Source organism: Vipera berus (assembly GCF_964194415.1).
Source record: "Vipera berus genome assembly, chromosome: 7".
In the NCBI taxonomy this organism is placed as follows: Eukaryota; Metazoa; Chordata; class Lepidosauria; order Squamata; family Viperidae; genus Vipera; species Vipera berus.
In genome coordinates, this window is record NC_138209.1 from 77,419,397 (window position 1) to 77,439,063 (window position 19,667).

Here is a 19,667-nt window from a genome sequence, read left to right on the forward strand (position 1 = left end):
AGGAGTCTTCAATGACACACACCATGTGGTCATTGTCATTCTGGAAAGTGTTGGTTTTTTAAAAAATTCATTTTTTCCATACAAACAGTAGTAATTTTTCAAACAACGTGCTGTCTGAGTTTACATGCTAATACATAAAAAAGGTAAAGGTTCCCCCGCACATGCGTGCTAGTCGTTTCTGACTCTAGGGGCCGGTGCTCATCTCCATTTCAAAGCCAAAGAGCCAGCGCTTGTCCAAGGACGTCTCCGTGGTCATGTGGCCGGCATGACTAGATGCCAAAGGCGCACGGAACGCTGTTACCTTCCCACCAGAGTGGTCCCTATTTTTCTACTTGCATTTTTACGTGCTTTCGAACTGCTAGGTTGGCAGAAGCTGGGACGAGTAACAGGCACTCACTCTGTTACGCGGCACTCGGGATTCAACCCGCCAAACTGCCGACCTTCTGATCGACAAGCTCAGCGTCCTAACCCACTGAGACATATTTCATTCCTAATCCTTTCTTCTTTCCTCCAGCCAATGGTAAAATAAATCCCAGGTTTGATAATAGTCCATTTCTTCTTTTTCTTTCAATCTCACAGTCAATCTGTCCATCTCTGCGCGTTCTAGGTTTTTTTTTTATTATTTCTTCATCTGATGGTACTCCTTCATTTTTCCAGTGTTGCGCAAATATAATTCTTGCCGCCGTTGTGACATGCAAAGTCACGTATAAGTTTTGTTTATTATCTTTTCTGGCATTATACCTAATAAAAAAAAAGTTCAGGTTTAAAATCAACATGCTCTCTTAACATCTTTTTCTAGCCAAGTATGTATCTTTTCCCAATAATTCTTTGCTTTATCACAAGTCCACCAAACACGATAATACGTGCCTGACTTATGTTTACATTTCCAACACCTATCTGACATATTTTTAAACATTTTTGCTAATCTTGCTGGTGGCAAGTGCCATCTATAAAACCTTTTATATATGTTTTCTTTGTAGGAAGTTGACGTTGTCAATTTATAGTTTCTTTCCCATAGGTAAAGGTAAAGGTTCCCCCGCACATGCATGCTAGTCGTTTCCGACTCTAGGGGCCGGTGCTCATCTCCGTTTCAAAGCCGAAGAGCCAGCGCTTGTCCGAGGATGTCTCGGTGGTCATGTGGCCGGCATGACTAGACGCCAAAGGCGCACGGAACACTGTTACCTTCCCACCGCAGTGGTCCCTATTTTTCTACTTGCATTTTTACGTGCTTTCGAACTGCTAGGTTGGCAGAAGCTGGGACGAGTAACAGGTGCTCACTCTGTTACGCAGCACTCGGGATTCGACCCGCCAAACTGCCGACCTTCCGATCGACAAGCTCAGCGTCCTAACCCACTGAGCCACCGCGTCCCTTCTTTCCCATACATTTTGCCATTTTTCTAATTCTGTATTATGAAAGTGTTGCTTTTTTAATCACATCATGAGGTGTGTGTTTCCACTCCCCGGCTGTCCTTGTTGAAGAGGGGAACCTCAAAATATCAGTCTAAATAAAAAGAACAGAGATTAAGAGAGAGATAAATAGAGTCTCTTGTTGGCCAGCTCTATTTGTCGTGACTCTGAATAAATGCTAAGCAAATAGCCGTCAGAGTTCAGTAATTCGCGGTAAAATACAACTTTCAATTCAAATAAAGTGAAACAAAATGCTACTTGGGTAAGGCTGGACAAGATGCTTGTCTCTGAAACCTTCTAGTTAGTACTGGATAAACTGGTAAATGAATTTTCAAAGTTTCATTGAGGTTCTACTACACCTTCAGTTAGATCGGAAGACATACCGTTTTGTAAAGATGAGTTATGCGGCCTTCTTTTTTTCCAAAGCGTTGTCCTCTTTCTTTTACGTTGCAATTACTTCTTGTCCAGTTCTGTTTTTTCTGTCAACTATTTTTTTATTTTTATTTTTTTATTTTAATTCCATTTATATCCCGCCCTTCTCCGAAGACTCAGGACTATAATCCCATACGGATTACTTAGAAGGTGGATGTTTTAGGGCAGGGATCCCCAATTCCTGGGCTTTGAACTGGCACCGGTCCACAGCCTGTCAGGAACCAGTCCATGCAAACAAGCGAAGCCCCGTTTGCACCACACGCGGGATCCAGGCAGTGCGCAAAAACACACACACGCACAGTCCAGGTGGAACTGTTCTGTTCTGTTCTGTTCTTGACTGAAAAACAGCAGGATAAATCCTGGCTCGAAGACAAAGCAAGCCAAGGGCCCTGGGACAGAATAAAACTGGAATTGCTAGGCCAGTGGTGGTGAACCTATGGCACGCGTGCCAGAGGTGGCACTCAGAGCCCTCTCGGTTGGCACGTGTGCCACCAGCGCCAGCAGCAGGTCCATCAGGCCTCCCCATTGTTGATTGGTGGACTGGAAGAAAAGGGAGGGGGAAGCATTTTACATGCGTGCATGTGCACATGGGTCCGTGAGCATGTACGCACTGCAAATGGGGCGGGGCTAGTGCCTGCGTGATACTCACTAGCCCTGCCCCGTTCTTGCGTGGTGCAGCGCCTTGTATCTGCACCCCGCGACACCGCGGTGGCCATTTTTGCGCCCTCGGTTTTTGCGTGCCAGTGTTGTGATTCAGGGTCAGCCTGTGGGGTCGGCAGTTGGGTCGGACGACTCAGAGGAGGAGGAGGAGGGGGATGTTGAAGAGCTTGCTGAGGGGGTTGGACAGCTTGATGAGAGCCCTCAGCCAGGCCCCTCTCACCTGGTCACGATGCAGACCCAGCTGTGTGAGCCTGACAGCGTGGATGAAGATGACCCACAGCTGGCCCCGTTCAAGGACGCCCGACGCAGGAGGCAGTCAATCAGGAGTAAACAGAGGAAGGCAATGGGGCTCCTCGGAAGGAGGCAGAGAGAAGCCACGCCCTGAACTGTATTTAAGGGGGAATGCGTGGGCGGGCTGGTTTGCTGAAGGCAACCGCTTGAAAAGCTCCTGTTTCTTGGTTTGTGTCTTGTTCTATTTGTTTTTGTAGCAATAAATTTGGCAGGCGTAATTCCAGCCTCTTGCCTTCTTGTAAAAGGGGTTGTCCCTGCCTTTTCTGCAGGGCCGGTAGCAGGCTGGTACAGAACAGCCAGAGGCAGCACTCAGAGGCGCTTCCCTGCCCCCCCCCCCAGGGCACCACAGTGCTGATGCAGCCCTGGCCCTTTGCGATAAATAGTTTTGGTTTGATAAATGGTTTTGGTTTGCGGTTTGGGCACTCGGTCTCTAAAAGTTTCGCCATCACTGGGCTAGGCCATTCCTGTAACCCTGTAAATAATTAAGGAAAAAAACTTCCAGAAGGTTTTTCTTAACCTACAGGAGACGAAAATGACTCACGTTTCATTCTAAAAAGAGCAGATCCGTTGGTGTTATAAATAAACAGGCTTCTGAGCACCACCAGCCCGTATTTGGACAGCTCGTCTCAATCTTTCCAACTTCTCCATTCAGGGTCCTGCAATTTATTCGTCTTGCTTGATTTTAATATTCAGATTTTTATTTTTTAACTCTCACCATCATTTTTCGATCATCTGGATCCTTCCATCCATCACCTTCTGGGCTGTAATCGCCTCCCATCACGTGACAAGGAAACGTTTTCCAGGTTGTTAGCAACCCTGCGAAATTTCAAGTGTTAATTTATCATTCCATGGATCATGATCAACGCTGCTACGCTGTTTGGGCCAATCCTTGATCGGGCATAAAGATGAATTTAGAATTGTCGTTAATGAGAAAAGCTGACAAATAGATTATATCGTTCCGCTTAATATGTGGGATGTGGTACAGTATACAGATAGCCCATCCCACATATTAGTGAGAAATTTGTTAAGCAACTTTTGCTCCATTTTACAACCTTCCTTGCCATGGTTGTTAAGTGAATCACTGCAGTTGCTAAAATAGTAACCTGCTTATTAACCTAATTAGGCTACCCCCCCCCACCTTGATTTTGCATGTCAGAAGGTCGGAAAAGGGGGAATCACGCGACTCCAGGACACTGCAACCGTCATAAGTGTGAGTCAGTTGCCAGGCATCCGAGTGTAAATCACGTGACCACGGGGGGTTGCTGCAACGGTCATAAATGTGAAACATGGTCCTAAGTCACTGTTTTCAGTGCCATTATAACTCTGAATGGCCACCAAGCGAATTGTTACAGGTGGAGGATGGCCTGCATTAATTTTATAATTTTTATTTTATTGTTAACTTTATTGGCTGCCTGTCTTGCCGAGGGGATAGTCCAGGCGGCTTGCAACAATCCGAATCAGAATAGAACTGGAAGGGGCCTTGGAGGCCTTCTAGTCCAACCCCCTGCTCAGGCAGGAAACCCCATATACCATTTCAGACAAGTGGCTATCCAGTCTCTTCTTCAAAACTTCCAGTGTTGGAGCATTCACAGCTTCTGGAGGCAGGTTGTTCCCCTGGTTAATTGTCCTCACTATCAGGAAATTTCTCCTTAGTTCCAGGTTGCTTCTCTCCTTGATGAGTTTCCAACCATTGTTTCTTGTCCTACCTTCAAGGGTTTTGGAGAATATAAGAAAAGTTCATCTTAGTCTCTGACTCTGTAAGAAGAACAGGTGGTACCAGGAACAAAAAGAAAGAAGGTGGAACAATAAACAGACGGAAGACTCGAAGTGTTCCAAATGATCTGCAGTTCTTAGATAACCCTGATGATGAATCTTGGACAAGCTTTAAGCAGATGTTTGTACTTATTTGCCAGGCATACGTTACTTCACCAAAGTAGAGGAACATTAAAAGTTCCATGTGGCTAGACAGGCAGCTGTCGATGTTTTCAGTGGCACTGCCACTCACTCCAAAAAAAAAAAAAAAAAAAAGAGAGAGAGAAGAATTACACAACTGTCTTGAAAAGTTTGCAGAACATTCCCCACGACACCCAAGTGAGACAACGGATGGAAACTAGTCAAGGAGAGAAGCAACCTAGAACTAAGGAGAAATTTCCTGACAGTTAGAACAATTAACCAGTGGAACGACTTGCCTCCAGAAGTGATGGGTGCTCCAACACTGGAGGTTTTTAAGAAGAGTTTGGACAATTATTTATCTGAAATGTATAGGGTTTCCTGATCAAGTAGGAGGTTGGACTAGAAGACCTCCAGGGTCCCTTCCAACTCTGTTATTCTGTTATTCTGATTCAGTGATTATCTTCCTTCCTTCCTTCCTTCCTTCCTTCCTTCCTTCCTTCCTTCCTTCCTTCCTTCCTTCCTTCCTTCCTTCCTTCCTTCCTTTAAAGTCGCGTGCTTCACATAGAGACGGACACAGAGCTGGGGTAAAGATGAGTTTATTCTGAACAGAACGAACTGGGGAAACAGGGAAGCCTGGCGTCTATTTGTACCTGCCCAGGTGGATGGCATCCAATCAGTTCAAACCTGGGCTTCCTGCCAGTGCAGGTGACAATGGGTGTAGATCCTGGCTTCCCACCAGGCTGACCATGCCTGGGGCTGTCAACAGCTTAAGTCATTAGGCTTATCCTGAGTGAGCAGTCATCGCCCGGAGCTGTCCAGCCCCTCTGCTGATCTGCACCATCAGCCTCCTGCTGTGCTGTCCTTAGTGTATGCTGGGAGGCATACACTGCACTTCCTTCCTTCCTTCCATCCATCCATCCATCCATCCACCCTTTCTTCCTGAGGACCCAGATTGTTGTGGGGGGGTTGGCAATATGCTGACTCTGTAAACCGCTTAGAAAGGTCTGTGAAGCATTGTGAAGCAGTATATAAGTCTAGGTGCTATTACTATTGCCATTTATTTTCTCTGTCTTAAAGGATGTTCAGGTACAGTACCGACAGGAATTTAGGAATAGCTTTTAACATTCCTAAATTGAAAAGATAACCAGGCTGGAGACTATCTCCAGATAGGAAAAAGTTTGTCAGGACAAAATGGGGCCAAGTATGTCTCTTTTGTGAACTCCAAACAGCCTTTTTCCTTAAATTTACACCCCTTCTGATGCTGAGCTTGTCGATCAGAAGGTCGGCAGTTTGGCAGGTCGAATCCCGAGTGCCGCGTAGCAGAGTGAGCGCCTGTTACTCGTCCCAGCTTCTGCCAACCTAGCAGTTCGAAAGCACGTAAAAAATGCAAGTAGAAAAATAGGGACCACTCCGGTGGGAAGGTAACAGCGTTCTGTGCGCCTTTGGCGTCTAGTCATGCCGGCCACATGACCACGGAGACGTCCTCGGACAAGCGCCGGCTCTTCGGCTTTGAAACGGAGATGAGCCCCTAGAGTCGGAAACGACTAGCACGCGTGTGCGGGGGAACCTTTACCTTTACCTTTTTATGTCTCTTTTGTGAACTCCAAACAGCCTTTTTCCTTAAATTTACACCCCTTCTGACGTCAGACCTCACGGGAACGCACGTGTGTGATATTACGGGATGCAGATATGTAACATGCTCGACCCCAAAGATGCTTTTTTCACAAAGCAAGTGAAAGATGTTTCGCTTCTCATTAGTAGACCTGAAGAAGCTTCTTGGGTGAGAAGCAAAACATCTTTGAAGAAAAGAAACACACAAAAACCCCGCAAAACAAGAAAGTCCAGTTGCCTCGTGAAAAAGCATCTTCGGGATAACTGTGACCTGGATTACTGAGAATCTGCATAGACACGTAACATACTTGACTACATGTAACTGATTTCCTGAGGTGACTTTTATCCGGTCCAATCAACTTTACCCTTGGATTTTTCTTTCTTATGCTAACTATAAAATGTGTTGTAAGCCAGGGGTCCACAACCTGTGGGCTGCAGCCCACTACCGGTCCATGGGCTGTTGGCTACTGGGTCGTGTGAGTGGCTGGCCAATGCACATGCATGTCTGCGCTTCCACCCCCCCCACTCACAGTAGTGTCGCTCCGTCACGCTGGTGCTAGCATCACCACACGTGCATCCCCCACTCGCATTAGCATCACGGCATCACGCTGGTGTTAGAGAGCACTGCACAGGCACTATCATCGCCGAGCATGCACAGCCTCCCCCACTCGCGCTAGCATCATGCGGGTGCTAGCCTTGCCCAAGCATCGCGCAGGTGTTGGCGGCCCCGTTTGCATCGCACACACGACTGCGGCCCCATTCGTGCGCACCCCAGGCTACCAACCCAGAAAGCTTGGGGACCCCTTTTGTGAGCTAAACATCAGGGTTCCCTCTTTGAACGAGAGGGATCCCTTTTGTCTGAATATTTTGACAAATTGTCATAAAACGATCTTTCTGTCTTGCTTGGTCTCACTGGGAAATATGCATGCCGAGGCACGAGCTTAAAAAGAGAAACTTGGACTCAGAAACTTCCTAATTTATCCCAAGGACCAACGCCATTGGTTCAAACTCACTGAGGTTGAAAAGGCAAAGGTGTGTGTGAGTGTGTGTGTGTGTGTGTGTTACATCTCTGCTTCATCGCAGCATTTCTCTTGGGTTTTGTGAAATATTATTTAAACAGAGAGATCCCTGTAAGATCTTCCCCTTAAATATTGACCCCTGGATGCTTAAAACCGATGTTTCGGTTGCCCCTGAATGAAATAATTTGCTCCCATTCAATTGGGTCTTTTTTTTCTTTTTCTTTTTTAAAGCCTCTGGATTATTTCTGAGAAATTGCCATGGTAACAGAGAAATCTTTTTTTAAACTTCATGTAAAGTGGGATTGGCGCTAAAGTTCTTGCATCCGAGGGCTTTGATTTCCCATCACCTTCCTGCCTGTGGTTTTTCCGGGCTCTTTCCTAAGCGATGCAGAAGCTGATTTGCTGTTCTCTGTCAGACTGATTTTCTATGGGGTGTGGTCTAATAATGTGCCCTTTTTAATTCCGATATCGTTCCGCTGATAACGAGCATAGCATCTTCCTGGATCTTGGAAAGCACCCCTATATATTATATTATATTATATTATATTGTATTGTATTGTATTGTATTGTATTGTATTGTATTGTATTGTATTGTATTGTATTGTATTGTATTGTATTGTATTGTATTGTATTGTATTGTATTGTATTGTATTGTATTCATAGATATAGATAGATAGATAGATAGATAGATAGATAGATAGATAGATAGATAGATAGATAGATAGAGATAGAGATAGATATAATTAGATATAGATAGATAGATAGATAGATAGATAGATAGATAGATAGATAGATAGATAGATATAAGAGAGAGAGAGAGAGAGAGAGAGAGAGAGAGAGAGAGAGAGAGAGAGAGAGAGAGAGAGAGAGAGAGAGAGAGAGAGAGAGAGAGAGAGAGAGAGAAAGGACCAAAGGCAAATCTTTTCTTGCTTTATTGCTGCTCGTGAAGGTGAAAAGAATAAATAAAAAAAAAGGAGGGGATGGGGAATTATGCATTACAGCATTGTGCTGCTTTGCTGAAAAAGCCACATTAGAAAAGGGTTAGAGTGGGCTGGTTTAGTCCTTGGAGAGAAATTAGTGACACAGAAGCTCAGCACTTCCTTCTGGATGATTTTATGCGGTTGTTTAATTCACTGAGAAAAGGGGAGGGGAACAGTATGGATGCAAAACATAATCAGATTTTCTCCCTCCCTCCCTCCCCCCAATATATTTATGGAGCAGTGGGCTAATGCCTCCTTAAGTAACACCAGCTGCCTGCAATTAGTGCAGGTTCGAGTCCCACCAGGCTCAAGGTTGACTCAGCCTTCCATCCTTCCGAGGTAGGTAAAATGAGGACCCAGATTGTTGGGGGCAATTAAGCTGACTTTGTAATAATGCCACTTGGGGGGTGTATGAAAGCCCTAATAAGCAGGCATATACATAGAATGAAGGCTACTGCTAAGCTTGTAAGCCGCCCTGAGTCTTCGGAGAAGGGCGGGATATAAATGGAATTAAAATAAATAAATAAATATATACCGTATATATGGATAAATTCGGCCTATAAAAATGCAAAACATTTTCTGGGTTTCCGTTTTAAGGCTCTGTTCTATAATCCTTTGCACAGAAGCAAATCTTGAGGCTTTGTTGTGGTGATATAATACCCTGCTAAAACAATATATTGTCCTGACTCTAATCGCTATTCTCTGTGTTTTGCAGCTGACTTAGAAAATATATTGGCTGGGAAGCTGGATTAGTGGATCTTTTTAAGAATGCTGGCTGCTAATGAATAGTCAATGGCACATCTTTCCCAATTCAAGGTTACAGACCAGTGGAGAGATTCAGCCGGTTTGCACCACTTCAGAAGAACCGATAGCTAATTTTTTTGTTGCCCAGGCCCAGAACAGACTTCCGGAAGCAGCATCCACACAGAGAACTGGTTGTTCACCTATATGAATCCCACCAGTCCTTCCTTCCTTCCTTCCTTTATTTTATTTTTTTAGAGCCTTGGTGGAGCAGTGGGCTAATGCCTCCTTAAGTAACACCAGCTGCCTGCAATTAGTGCAGGTTCGAGTCTCACCAGGCTCAAGGTTGACTCAGCCTTCCATCCTTCCGAGGTAGGTAAAATGAGGACCCAGATTGTTGGGGGCAATAAGCTGACTTTGTAATAATGCCGCTTGGGTGTGTGTGTGTGAAAGCCCTAATAAGCAGGCATATACATAGAATGAAGGCTATTGCTAAACACATTGATTTGTGCTTCTTAGATTGTAAGCCGCCCTGAGTCTTCGGAGAAGGGCAGGATATAAATGGGATTAAAATAAATAAAATAAATAAAAATGAATCCCACCAGTCCTTCCTTCCTTCCTTCCTTCCTTCCTTCCTTCCTTCCTTCCTTCCTTCCTTCCTTCCTTTGTGGTGGGATTCAGCCGGTTCGCACCACTTTGGCAGAACCAATATCTAATTTTTTTGTTGCCCAGGCCCAGAATGGACTTCCGGAAGCAGCACCCATGCAGAAAACCGGTTGTTCACCTATTTGAATACCACCACTGATTAGAGACATCTCCTTCATGCCAGAGCAGAGCAGAGCAGAGAAGAGCAGAACAGAACAGAACAGAACAGAGTAGAGTAGAGTAGAGTAGAGTAGAGTAGAGTAGAATAGAATAGAATAGAATAGAATAGAATAGAATAGAATAGAATAGAATAGAATAGAATAGAATAGAATAGAATAGAATAGGAATAGGAATAGAAACAGAATAGAATAGAATAGAATAGAATAGAATAGAATAGAATAGAATAGAATAGAATAGAATAGAATAGAATAGAATAGAATAGAATAGAATAGAATAGAATAGAATAGAATAAGGAATAGGAATATGAACAGAACGGAACAGAACAGAACAGAACAGAACAGAACAGAATAGAATAGAATAGAATAGAATAGAATAGAAACAGAACAGAACAGAACAGAACAGAACAGAACAGAACAGAACAGAATAGAATAGAATAGAATAGAATAGAATAAGGAATAGGAATAGGAATAGGAACAGAGCAGAACAGAACAGAACAGAACAGAACAGAACAGAACAGAATAGAATAGAATAGAATAGGTGAAGAGTAGACAAGACTAGAACAGAACAGAACAGAAGAGAACAGAATAGAATAGGAATTGTAAGGGACCTTGGAGGTCTTCTAGTCCAGCCCCCCCCCACTCAAGCAGGAGAGCTGAATTTGCCTGCTGCTCTTTTGTTAAAAACCTAATGTTAAAGGCAGTTACAAATGGAAAATAGCCCAGAAATACGAAGTAATAAACAAAGAAACAAACAAATAAAGACTGAAAAATTTGAGCCACTCATTCTGATGGGCCTTTGTATGGATGCTGATGGCACCAGCCACTGGCAATTTTATTTGGAAAACAGCTTACCAGATCAGAGACCAGAGAAGCCATTTTAAGGCAAAGTCATTCCCAGTGGGGGTGGGGGTGGTTTAACTTTGCATCCCCAGCTGCTTGTGCCATTTGTCAAACTCCTGTAGCAATTTTCCCAAGATTAAAACCAACCGCCAAGGTGAATTTACATCTGCTGTGAAGCACAAGCTCAAAGATCCGTCATTAGACACTTAGCTTTTGGCATGTGTAATTGTTTGAATTTATCTTGAAGAAGAAGAAAAAAGGAGGGGGTGGAATTCGGCACACTCTATGTAATTTCTTTGAAGGCTTCAGCTCTACTTCTTTTGAGTTGGAAATGTTGCTTTGATATTAAAAGGTAAAAGTAAAGGTTCCCCCGCACATGCGTGCTAGTCGTTTCCGACTCTAGGGGCCGGTGCTCATCTCCGTTTCAAAGCCGAAGAGCCAGCGCTTGTCCGAGGACGTCTCTGTGGTCATGTGGCCGGGACGACTAAGTGGGGCAGGCCCTACTTATTATTCACGCCACCTTCTGTTTCCATGAATCTGCAACAACCCCAGAAAGTGGGGGGGGGGGGAAATTCTCTACCAAAGCTCTCTTCATGCTATTTCTTTTCAGGGTGGGTCATTATAATAATAATATAATAATAATATAATATTAATAATATTAATAAAGTTGGAAGGGACCTTAGAGGTCATCTAGTCCATCTCAGAGCTTGCTTGTTTTCTTGCAGATGTTTCATTACCCAAATAGGTAACATCATCAGTTCTAGAAGGGAATGGGATCTGACTCCCAAGAGAGAGTCAAGCTGTTTTCCAAAGCACCTGAGGGCAGGAGAAGAAGCAACAGATGGAAACTCATCAAGGAGAGAAGCAACCTAGAACTGAGGAGAAATTTTCTGACAGTCAGAACAATTAACCAGTGGAACAACTTGCCACCAGATGTTGTGAGTGCTCCAGCACTGGAAGTCATGAAACGTCTGCAAGAAAACCACCAAGCTCAGAAGGCACCAACGACCCCACAGTCCTCTCCTCGTCCTCCTCCTCTCCCACTCTCTTCTAGCACTGATGATGTTACCTAGTTGGGTGATGAAAAGTCTGCAAGAAAACCACCAAGCTCAGAGAGCAGCGAGGACCCCACAGTCCTCCTCCTCCTCCTCCTTCCACCATTCCCCTCTGGCACTGATGATGTTCTCTAGTTGGGTCATGATACGTCTGCAAGAAAAGTGTCAAGCTCAGAGAATCTCAAGGACCCCATAGAAAAGGGTGGGTGATAAATAAAGAAATATATTATAGATTTGCATTGCAGAAGCCATGCCCTCCACCTAAGGGAAGGGATAGCAGAACTGGGGGGGGGGGCGGAATGAAAAGAGGAAGTGCCTTAGGATCATCGTGAAGCCGTAAGTCCAACTTCCCTTGAATTCTGTTTATCCATATTGTTATGTATGCAGGTACCTGCATAGCAACAGCCACCAGGGGGCGTTGGCCTGAACGGTTTTGGCGGGAAACCCAGTTTCGGCGGGAAACCTAGGGCCAACCTCATTGGCTGTCCGCTTACCTGGCTAGGTATTTAAGGAGGCCAGGTAACCCTCATCCCTCAGTTCGCTACCCCCCTCCAATAAAGAGCTGAACTCACACACCGGCTGGCGTCTCTTCCTTGCGTCGGACCCACTACACAATACATATCTCATTCCTAGCAGGTGACAACCGCTAGAGGAGAAGATTCCTGTGCACAGGCTGTTAGCAATCAACTCATTTAATTGAACCCGTGGACCTGGCCTTTCATGTTCCTGATATCTTGGCAAAAAATGTGGTTACTAAAGCATTAGGAAGCTTCTGCAAGAAAAACCAGCAAGCTCAGAGACTGTCAGGGACCCCATAGCTCAACTCTGAACTATAAATATTCTCCTCTATTAGTAGCAGTTATCTCTGTGGGTGCTGACTTGAGGTCAAATTCATGATTCTTAGGAAAGCAAGCGCTGCTGCTTATTGCAGAGTTACTGCACACTTAGGGCATGGTTACGTCTGCTACGCCTATGCTCTCCCTTTTACATTGGTATTCAGGATGAAACTTTTGCAGGCAGCTGATGTGCTGGGTGTGCTGATAAGCCACGGATGTACAGTAGGAGAATAAATTACTGGCTGTTCAAAAAAAAAATACCTTCAAAGGTAGAATATCTTGAAGGAAACTAGAAGGAGGAGAGAGAGAGGAAGTGCCGAGAATCCTACACCCAACATGAAATGGTGTTGCTGTCAAGATTCTTCTGGGGACTGATGCACATCAAAGAGCACCTTCATGTATGCTCCTCCTGTTTGCTAGACTATCAGTTTCGATTAATTTACACTGGGAGGTTTATTTGGAAGGGGGGGGGGAAACCAGAATGGGAAAAAGCATAGGACAGTTCTGAGATGGGAAAACTTGTTACAGTACTTTTCTGTTCCCTGTTTTTTTCTTCATACAGCAGCTTTTCTCTAAAAAGGACTCCGATTAGGGCTGTAGCCCCAGAGTTTGTATGCAGTCAAAAATGTCTACGGAGATTCAGGCCGTGGTGGTCCCAAAGGTGCTGTTTTGAAAGGCAACTGGACTTTGCTTTTCCTCGGCGTTTTGCTCCTCATCCAAGAAGCTTCTTCAGTTCCAGCTGAATGGGGAAGAATGGAAGGATTGAAATGTCAACATCCAGCTTGAGAATCCAAATAAAATTCCAGAATAATTCCGTTTCCGAAAAACCGGCCGTTTATTGGATACACTGCACGGTCATGTCGAAGCAAAACTAACTCTGAGGTTCGCATAGACTTCAACAATACTGTAGTTTTCCCAGCCAAACTCCCAACATCTTACCTAATCCATATCAACAAGTCCACTTTGTTATGGGAACCATCTGCTTCACATCCGCACCTGCTCTGGTGTCCTTGACAAGGCTTCAGGCTCCCATGGTCTGCAGCTGAATCGAATAACTTTGGTTTCTCCATCTACTTACAACTTTCAGTTCTGGAACACCTCACTTCACCCCTGGTTTGCTTCACCTTGGACTGTTGCCACTTCATAAATGTAGGACACATCATCTCGACAGAATGGCATTTTTTTTTTGCCCAAGGGATGTCACTCTCTTTCTTTCCCTGAAAGTGTGAGACAATGTATAAGTCACCAAGCCTCACCTGGACTCAGTGTCTTTTTATCTGTTCTTCATTCATGTCAGCATCCTCTTCATTTTCAGTCATTAAAGAGAAAGGGAGGGGATCTTTTAAAAAAGAAAAGAAAAGAAAAATCAATTCAGAAAAATTTAAAAAATAATTCAGGATACAATAGTCTTTGCCTTTGATATAAGATGTGTCATGATGTGCTATTAGAGAAGATGAAATGAAAGCTCCTTCTTGTCATTATTCTTCCTCACATCAATCATCTCTGGCATGAACAGTATTCAGGCTATGATTATTATTTTTTTTAAAAAAACAGAACAGTGTGAAATATGGGCTATTTCGTTTTTTTTCCTCCCTCCCCCCCCACCATCATTGTTAGATGAATCTTCTTCTCTGGCCCCCAGGTGAGTGGGTGTGATTAACGCAAAGCACAATCCTAGCTTTTCTGAGCACGCAAGCGTTTTGAATAATGATAACAAATGGCTATGCTTCAAATGAACCCAGGCAGATTCCAGATCAAAAATGAAAAATGGATGAATCACTGGCATGGAATTTCAGAGCAGGGTTGCGTTGTCTCTCCACAAAAGGAGAAGATCTGAAGACCTTCTGGCCAAACGGCCTGGATGGAGGTTGCGAAAGTTACACATCTGGAAGGTGAGTTACAGAAATGAAAAGTGAACATTCATGTGAGAAGTTACCTCAGAAGCAAAACATGTTCCTATGCACTTCTTGGGACTCCGAGATAGTCCCAAAGGTGCGTTTTTCAGGAGGCAGCTGGACTTTCTTGTTTTTCTTTGAAGACGTTTCCCTTGTCATCCAGGAAGCTTCTTCAGTTCTTGTAAATGTTTGTCTGTATCAGCCCTCAAACACTATATAAGGTTTCAAAAGGGAAACCGTCTGGGGCTGGTTCCAAGATTTTGGCAAGGAATGGAACGTCCATTGTGTTTTTTAGCACAAAGGGCTATGAATAGCTGTCGGATATTTCGGGAGCGGGGATCGATATTTGAAGGAACTGAGATGTGCCTAAATCCGTGGAAATATGAGGACTGAGGTCATGTTAGTGCAAAAAGGGAATATTTTCAGCCCTTCACCTATCAGTCATTTAAGTGTTGAAAACTGCACTTGGGAACTACATATTGTTATTGATCATCTTACAATTCTCTTGTTAACGTCAATGTGGCTGCTGCATACTTGATAACAACTTTATTTGGCTCCCAACTCTAACTGTGTCTCTAATGTGTTGCCTCTTTTAATTTTAGACAAACTCACGTCTTGTTAGGCCTCTTTTCTCATTTGTTATCCTGACTCTGATTTTGATTATCTGTGCGTGGCTAATGGTGAATAATTAGGCAAAGAGGAATAGAACTCCTGTTTATTATTGTTTCCAGCTAGAGCAGGGGTGTCAAACTCAATTTCATTGAGGGCCGCATCAGCTTTGCAGTTGCCCTCAGTGGGCCGGGTGGGTATGGCCAGGGTGGGCGTGGCCTACTGGGTAGGCATGGCTAGAGTGCATATGGCCTACTGGGTGGGCATGGCCAGCTCTACATCATTCGCATCAAGGGTGCCTATGGGGGCCTGGGCAGGAGTGGGACAGATCTGAGGGTCTCTGGCAGGAGGAGGGTCTCTGGGCCAGGGCCAAGGCAGTGGAGGCTGTTCCCTCACTGTTTCCAGGATGGCTTCGCGGGCCACATGAAACTACTTCATGGGTTTCTACTGTGGTGGACACTAAGTTGATGTTGAATTTAATTACGGCAGCGAGACTTTTAGTGGTGCAATATTGGAAGAAGGAAGAACTGCCGACTATAGAAGAATGGACTTTAAAAGTTTCCAACTTGGCGGAAATGGCAAAGATTTCAGCGTACTTGAAAGACCATTCGCAACAGAGATATATTGTGGAGTGGAGAAGATGGATTGATTATATCCAGAATAAATATGGGACTAAAAAGTTTCACCTAGCATTTGAATAAGTATTGGATTTATGTGATATATAAATTACTTGTAGTTATTTCATAAGAGTTAAAGTGCGATAGAATTTAATATTTTATTGTTGTCTGCATATGGTAGATTATGATTGTTTCTTTTTTTATACCCTGTATTTAGCTCTGGGAAGTCGGGGAGGGGGGAGGGGGAGGGGAGGGAAGGGTTGGGGAGGTTTGGGGAGAGGGGAGGGGGTTGGGAGGGGTTTTGTTTTTTAAAAAAATGTACTGTAAAACTTTTCAATAAAAAAAAAAGAAACCACTTCATGGGCCGGATCTGGCCCCCGGGCCTTGTGTTTGACATGTCTGAGCTAGAGTAAAAGTCAGGGCATTATTAAAAGTTGTCAAGGGTTTCAAATTAATGGAGAAGAGCTGGGTCCCCCCCCTTTTTTAAAAAAATGTAGGACCCTTTGTTTTACCATCTACCACCCTGGGCTTCAAAAAAAATATGCAAAAAAATTATTTTTTTTACTATCCAAGCAAGATTTCTAGTGTATCTAAAGGCTATGTTTGAGTCAGTTAAATTGTGCTGGATTTCTTTTATTATATTCATTCTAATTATGCACAGTTCATTTTAATTACACAGTCCAGAGATAAATGTATCCCATCTATTAAAAGATGCATTTGAATATTGGACCCCTTGCCAGTGCATAGACACACTCTTCAATTTCCCCCCCTCTCCCAGTGTGCAAGGTTACATTACTTGATGGCTTCATTAGTCGTGAAGGTGGAATTTTAATTTCAATTCCATTCATTGCTAGTGGGGGATGGAAACGGGCTCATTACTCCCCAGCACAGAAAATCAATTTTCCCATCAAAAACGGGGCTTAAAATAATCAAACATTTAAGGTGATGTCCTTGCCAGAGAGGTGAGTAATTTTAAAAATTAGGACTGGTGTGTTTTGTCCTGACTAAATATATCTCAGATACACGATTTTTTTCCCCAAACTCCTTCAGGAAATCTATGGTTCAGGACTCAAACACTAATAGAAAACCAATGTGTATCTGGAATGTATTTAATCTACCCTCTATCCATACGTTATTTCATTGTAATATTCCAATGTCCCATTGCCTTCGCTTAATTTCTTCTCATTTTGAAAGGGTTTTTCAGATTTGAGAGCCGATAATGCCCTATATTCATTACATAAATCTTACTCAGTGTTCAATTTCTTCCAGGGCTTCTAAAATGTCTTTGGGTTGTGCAACTGGGTGTAAGCCTTCCTAATAGCTTTCAGTGGGATGCTGAATTGATTGTGTTTTGAAGAATAGATGCGATGCTCTGGAAAATTCAAATCTGCTACAATTATATCATTTAGACGTTATGAGACTTGGTCATAAAATAAACTAATTTCCAGCCGTTTATATAAGCACAGACACACAGACACACACACACACACACACGCACACACACAAATACAGACACACAGACATGCAAAGAAAGTACAGGTAAATTATGGACCAGCTGAAACGAAGTGGGAGGGAGGTATCTCAGAATAAGAGACGGCCTTGGAGATCTTCTAGTCCAGCCCTCTGCTCAACAGGAGACCCTATGCTATTTCAGACAAGGGCATTATCTCAACATGGATCTTCATGCATTACGCCAACATCTTCCTGTTCAATGCCTCATCCATCTTTTGTTCTACCAATCCATCAGCTGGTCTATTTCTAGAGCTAGCTTCATTCAATAGACCAAATCACAGGTTACTTGCCTGGAGTAATTAGTCTCTCAGCAGTTTGGAAGGTGGCTGAACCCTTCATCTTAGACACTCACCCTCATTAACACACATCTCCTCAAAACAATCCAGAAAGATGCACGTACTTTTTTCCTCCTGGTTGCTGGTGCCATTTGAAAGACCTTACTGGTTCCTATGATCTTTTACATTGTCCCACAGTAAAGCTTCAAGACCATCCCAACCCAGATATCTGAACCCAGGATAATAATAATAATAATAATAATAATAATAATAATAATAATAATAATAATAATAATAATAATAATAATAATAATAATAATAACAACAACAACAACAACAACAACAACAACAACAACAACAAAGAAGTTGAAAGGGACCTTGGAGGCCATCTAGTCCAACCTCCTGCTCAGGCAGGAAACCCTATACCATTTCAGACAAACAGCTGTCCAGTCTCTTCTTAAAAACTTCCAGTGTTGGAGCATCCACAGCTTCAGGAGGCAGGTTGTTCCATTGACTGATTAATTGTTCTCACTGTTTGGAAATTTCTTCTTAGTTCCAGGTTGCTTCTCTCTTTGGTTAGTTTTCCATCTGTTGCTTCTTGCCCTGCCTTCAGGTGCTTTGGAGAATAGCTTGACTCCCTCTTCTTTGGGGCAGACCCTGAGATATTGGAAGATGGCTATCATGTCCCCCCTCGTCCTTCTCTTCGTTAGACTAGACATCCCCAATTCCAGCAACCGTTCCTTGTATGTTTTAGCCTCCAGCCCCCTGATCATCTTTGTTGCTCTTCTCTGCACTCTTTCTGGAGACTCAACATCTTTTTTACATCATGGTGACCAAAAATGGATGCAGGATTCCAAGTGTGGCCTTGTAAAGTGGTATTAACACTTCACTTGATCTTGATTCTATCCCTCTGTTAATACAGCCTAGCACTGTGTTGGCTTTTTTGGCAGCTGCAGCGCACGGCTGGCTCATATTTAAGAGATTGTCCACTAGTACTCCGAGATCCCTCTCACAGTTGCTACTCTTGAGCAAGGTACCACCTATACTATACCTGTCCATTTGGTTTTTCTTGCCTAAATGTAGAACCTTACTTTTTTCACCATTGAATTTTATTTTGTTAGATAGCGCCCAGTGTTCGAGCCTGTCAACACAAATTATCCTGGCTTATTTTTCTTCTGGTTCAAGTACTGAAAGAATGCATGTTAACATGGCTTTAAGGAAGATCTCTTCAGCTTTTTTAAGAAAATGGCTCCCTCCAAATAAAAGGTACTACAGCTCTCGTTTTCTTTCAGTCAATGTAGCTGGAGGATAGCATGTTAAAAAAAGGTTAAATTATTGCTTGATTTTGATCTGAAGTGACTGTAGCTAATATCTGCATCAGTTCAGAAGTTTCTCCATATATTACACAATTCAGCTCAGTATCAGCTATGTTCGAGAGTTGATCGGATTCATTACAGGCACATTTGTATGTGCAATAGCTAGTTTGTTTGTTTGTTTCCTTTTTCTTTTGGAAACTCATCAGTCTGTAGCTAGGAAGCACACAAATTCACAGGAAGCGATATGCCCACAGCACGTCTTTCAGAGGTACCTGTAAGAAGACAGTTAAAAAAAGAAACAAGATGGCAGCCACAAGCATCTGTTAGCATTTTAAAAAGGAGCAGAGTGTTAGAAATTCTGTATGTAGCCTTACAGGACAAACGGTGCACAGTCCACATGTGCTTTTCTGCTTAACTGCGACAAGGAAGCAGGAAACTATACGGAGAAAAGACATAGCGTTATACCATAGATGCAACTACACATTTAAAAACACTGCAATCTACTTGCCTCCAGAAATTGTGAATGCTTCAACACTGGGAGTTTGTAAGAAGAGATTAGGCAACCATTTATCTGAAATTGTATAGGTTTCTTCCTGACCAGGGGGCTGGACCAGAAGACCTCCAAGGTCCCTTCCAACCTTCTCTTCTCTTCTCTTCTCTTCTCTTCTCTTCTCTTCTCTTCTCTTCTCTTCTCTTCTCTTCTCTTCTCTTCTCTTCTCTTCTCTTCTCTCCTTCTGCCATGACCTGAAGACATGGATGTTCCAACAAGCGGGCCTGGACTGACTATGGTTTTAAATTTGGCTTTTATTGGGTTAAATTGTCATTTATTTATTACATCCATTGTTTAATTCTTT